The sequence below is a fragment of the Pezoporus occidentalis genome, unplaced genomic scaffold, assembly GCF_034315485.1.
Source record: "Pezoporus occidentalis ecotype Australia unplaced genomic scaffold, CSIRO_AGI_Poc_V1 ctg121, whole genome shotgun sequence".
NCBI classification, from domain to species: domain Eukaryota; kingdom Metazoa; phylum Chordata; class Aves; order Psittaciformes; family Psittacidae; genus Pezoporus; species Pezoporus occidentalis.
Window position 1 is genome coordinate 1318708 of NW_026913006.1, and position 5659 is coordinate 1324366.

Here is a 5659-nt window from a genome sequence, read left to right on the forward strand (position 1 = left end):
GAGCCAGGTATGCCAATGTTCTGGCAGCTGGGAACTGCACTGTGTTTGAGGAGCAGAAGATAAGAGATATATTACATAGCCACTTTTCAGCTCCATTACACCATCAGATGGCTCAAAGGGGCTGGCATCACAGCGGAGAATCTGGTTTACAGCTTGTACACATGTGGCTGCTATTCAAAGCCTTCTCAGCTGTTAGACAAAGCTACATAATCTTGTAATGTCTGCACTTTATGCTAAGCACAGACCTACACTCTGGAATTCCACAGTGCTTTTTCTGGTCATCCTGAGCTAGACTTGAATTGTAGCATACTTGCAACTTGAATCCTGAAGAGAATTCCACAATATTTGCAATAAACCCCCCTTACATTACAAGTACTATGTACTCCCCAAGACAATCTGTGCATTCCGTTTACAATATTTGATTTAAAACAAAGACATTGAATTTCTTAAAAATAGTTAGGAAAGGCAAGTAAGCTTCTAGCAGTTTATCTATTGAATATTGCAGGTTTAAGCATTCCCTTGGGCATAAATCTCCAAGTAATTATGGTAACACTACTCTCCTATGGTACAAGACTGATTGTTTAAATGACCATTCTGTTAAATCCTATGGTTCACCTTCTGAAATTCTGGGTATTTTCAACACTGAGATCCACATAATAACTTGGTCATATGAGAAGTCTAAGGTGATCCTCTATCTAACGTGATGGAAAACTGAAGCCAGATTTCAGTGTCAAGATCATTTCTTAGCAAGCTTCCCAGCTCACTCCTGCACTTGTCAGCAACATGCTAAAAGATGCAAAAAAAAGATCACTAGAGGTATTTCAATAGCCAGTGTCTCCTGAGTACATTTTCCATTTAATTGCTCTTTACCCTTTCCTAATAAAGCCACATTCATCTTGGACACTCAGAGAGTGTTCTCTCATCACATGGCAAAGAACTTGCCAAAAAACAGCTAAATACCATCGTTCCTCTTCTGCAGCTAAAGAAGCAGACAGATCCAGCGCAGACAGATCCAGCACAGACAGACAGTGGATGAAATTGGAGGAGAGAGGAACCTACTGAGGTTCTCTTAGTCTGGGCTAAAAGAATTTATGTAGGTAACTTTAACAACTATTAGCCATCTCAATTTTAGGCAAATGCATGGGTATAAAGTATTGTAATGCTAGCAGCCAAGATAAGGTTTCAACACATTTAAGGAATTAAATGCACCCCACTCCTCCAAAAAGCTCTGTTAGGCTTAACCAAAAGAAAAACTGGTAAAAACCCCTGCCTATGAATCAGTCCTTATTACGTATTTTCATGGTCTCTATAAACATGATGCTGCAATATAACTATGCCACAAGGTCACCATTCCATCCTATGCTCTCCAAATTGCATCATACTGCTATAAAACCTTCCTCAAACCCCTAGCATTTTCACCACCTTGGCATTAAACGTTTCCTTTCCAACGCAGCAATTCATTTTTCTTTGTCCTTTGCACAGAACATCCCACACAGACACCAGTGATTAACTCTACATCCAAAAATAGCTGGTTGTTATCAGGAAGCAATGTGAATCAACAAAATAGTATTGAGAAAAAAAAAACCAAACCTATTCCAGCAGCAAATTCAGCCCTTAATAACATGCTTTAACTTGGTCAGCCCTGAATTGGTCAGGCAGTTGGACTAGATGATCACTGTAGGTCCCTTTCAAGTGAAATAGTCTATTCTATTCTATACAGATCCTGAGATCAGGTAATAAATCACCTTGAATTCAAAACACAAGACCAAAGCAGTCTCACCTTTGTCCAAGGTAACAACCGACTAACTACGCTGGTTATATACAAAGTGGCCAGCAATATTCTACAGCTGAAAGACATAATTCATCCCAGAAAGGGATATGAAGCCACCTAAAAGCAGTTTCAAAGTCATGCTTTGGGCAGGCAAGAGGGACCATAAATTCCCCCCACCAGACGAATGCTTCAAAATCCAGTATGGAAAAAAGGCAAGCCTTAACAAAAGAACAGATGAACAAAGAGACCAGACCTTCAGGGCTGTGGAAACTAGGAGTGGAAACACACACAGTGCAGATTTCACAGCTCCTAGAGGTGATCAGCCCCTTTCCCCTAGCAGGCTCCCTGCCTAAGCAACTCACCCTGGATTCACCTCAGACTCTAGGGATTTGGGCAAAGCCCATTGTTGCTGCTCTACGCATCACAGGCATAGAAGATAAATTGTTCCTTTCCTCCTCTTTGGAGGTTTGTGAGCTTTTTTTCGAGTAATACTTAAAGCTTCACTTCCCTTATTCTTCCCTACTTTGAGATAAATAACCTCAGTCTGTTAATTGCTTCCTTAGCAGTCAGCTTTTCTAGGCCTCTAAACACATTTATCCACACTCACTGCAGTTGTTCCACCTTTTCCTGAAATACCACATCCCATGACACACATGTCTAGCTACAAATACAGAATGGTGGATGGTAATATATATACTATATATTTAAGTCATATAAACAAGCTCACCCCCTAATTCTTTTAGATACTTGCCTTTTAAAAACTCATGTATGAAAACACAAGTCAGAAAACTAAGGTGTATATTTTCAGTTTGAACTTAGCAGATCCATAAGGAAATCATTCACTGGGTTTTGGGTCCATGGTAGCCATGTGCATTGCAGCTACCAGTTCATATATTATGTAAAAAATAAAAAATAAAAAAAATAAATTGAAATATCATATATTTGAAGCATAGTCCTCATAGTTTATCAATAAGGTTGCCCTTGTTATTGCATTCTTCATTTTACTATAGCTGTATCTTATGAGCTTTACTTTTTCTATGAGGTTTTATTCTAAAGACAGAAGAATCTTGCTTGGTACCATTTGTGTGACTGGCGCCACTGGATCAGCGTGTAATACAGTGACAGATTTCATCTTTTATGCATCTCTGTGTATGTGTTCTCCAGGTGCTGTAAAAGCTAAAGAAACTTGTGAAACACAGTCAAATATTCATAACCAGAGATCTTTATACACAATACTTTCAAAAGTAGTTATGATATTTCAGTCCCAACTTCCAATTACTTTTACGGGAGATACTCCTAACATTTGAATAAATGTCTCAACTCAAAAAAGCATCATTTAATACACTTCTGTTCCATGGCAAGATACAATAAAGGGGTTGTAATTACTTTCAGTCCCCCTTGCACAGTTTCTTCTAAGAAAACAAGATTATCACATCAAGTTCTGCTTTGCTGAAGACTGAACATTAAGGACTTTGCCGAAACATAGCATCTGAGCATCTCCAGATATCCTTACTGCAGAATTGTAGCTTTTTGGATAACAGGCTTCAAGTAGAGTGGCTCATCAAGAGACTCTACAAAGCATTTCTCTCCTCCCCTCATGCCCTTAAATTGTTTTGGTCTGTTGCTTTGAGACTAACCTCTCAGTTCCCTTCCAGTTGACCACAAAATCTGAGGGAAACCTGTAATTCACACACTTGCATTGTAACAGTAACATTTCTCTTGCAACCCTAAACATATCCCTCTCTAATTGTAACTGGGCAAGAGGATAGAAAAGACATTTAGCAAGATGGTAATGCCTGGAAGAGACTTTTTGACAGTGGAAATGTTTGGTTTTCAGTTCTGCCATCTCCCCATGGGTGACGGATGTGGCCAGGTGAGGAAATGAGGTGGGCAGCCTCACTTGAGCTGTCACCATTCCTGTCCCCAGAGAGAAAATGAACATGGGGCCATTCAAAATAGCCTCTTGCATGGTATAGCAACCTGCATGGTCAAACAGCAGAGACAGTTTATGCCTGCACAAATGTATGTAATACAACCACCTGGATAAACCAATTACTTTAGTGTCAGCATTCTCATCTATCCTATGTCAGAGGAAATTTTTCAGAGCAGCGGTCGTTACTTTGCCAGAATTGTTACAAACCAGATGACACAGACATCTTCGATCTAGAGAATGGCCTCTGCCTCTTGCTATCCAATTTGCTGGTCTTTGAGCAAGACATCATTACTCAACTTGGAGCAATAACATTTAGACAGACAAATGAAATTGATTTTGAAAGCTCGAGACTTTAACCTGGAGAATTTCATAGAACTTGGCCAGACATTCCTTTCTCCAACTTCCTGCTGGGACTGACAATTATGAGTACTTTCACTTCAGACGAAGTAACCAACTCTGCTTGGACTGTAGCACAGGCAAATTCCAAGTATCACACAACCCACATCCTGAGGAAAAGCAAGAACCCCCAGAGAAAGTGAAGGAGCACACAAACACACACACATCAATGCAGTTTTGATCAAGACAAATAGATTTCGGAACATGTGTCAGATACAGGAAAAAAAAAAACAAACCAGACTGGAAATGAATGTACAGTCCAAGGAAGTGTAGCAAAAAGGTCTGTGGGATAGAACTGGTTCTTCTGCAGAGACAATGATTTAGATTTGACATTAGGCAGAAGTTCTTCTCTGTGAGGGTGGTGAGGCCCTGGCACAGGTTGCCCAGAGAAACTGCAGCTGCCCCATCCCTGGCAGTGTTCAAGGCCAGGTTGGACGGGGCTTGGAGCAACCTGGTCTAGTGGAAGGTGTCCCTCCCCGTGGCAGGGGCTTGGAACTGGATGAGCTTTAAGGTCCCATTCTGTGATTCTATGATCTGAAAACTACCAGCAGCTCATGATATCAACTAACAGAGTTAGCAGTGTTCAAACAGGGCTGACCCAGGATCTTTTGACCCAGCAATATCATCAAGAACAACTGCAAACCTCAGATTTAGGTAACAAGCAAGAGGACCTCACATATGGCTTCCCCTCAGGCACCCCCAGGCAAGAGAGAGAGGCATACGTGCATACATAGTATTTACTTTTGCTGCGGTTACCACTAAACATACTGAGCCTAGAAGCTTGTACTTGGAACCAGAATACTAACAACACCTATGGCAAGTTTTTAGATTCCTTTCAAATCCCACACAATCAGAGGGAAGAAAGCAAGTGCAAACTGCAATCCGGAAGATGTTCTACAGAAGATGAAGTGTCATCTGCACAATCTATGTCTGGCCTTTCATCAGATCCATGCGTAACCCTCTGTATAAATACTCCAGGTAATAGCTCATCCTCATGCTACTGAACATGAAAAATAGCTTTGCAGTGTAAGCTGCAACAGGCTGGCAGGGAGTGGAGAGGAAAAAGAAATAAGACTTGAAGAGGTGTCTGTGAAGTACAGGAAAACATTATAGGATCTGGTGGTGTTTTCTTAAACCACACAGAATTCTACGTTAAGATAAATACCCCACCAAGTGCCAGGTAGATGTTTTATTACCTTTTATTAACTTTCGCTACAATCTACATGTTTGTTACCAGCTAGGCTTATGCATCTCCTTCCTTAATTCTGCTGAAGTTCCAGAGCAAAGGTAAATTACACTTGGCTAACTCTGAGATTTTATTCGGTATAGGAGGCAGGGAATAGCATATAGAGCTGAGGCAATTTGGGAAGAGACTGCGTATTTAAAGTATTTTGTGCAAAACAAGGACATGATAGATCTTCTTCATGCCATACCCTCTCTGCTTCTCCATAGTAATGCATAGTAAATGTCAAACAATAATCAAACAGTTTGACTCCAGACTACTTCTCTTCTTCCCCCAAATAATTAAAGCTGCACATGTCAAATCGAGTGAATGCAGA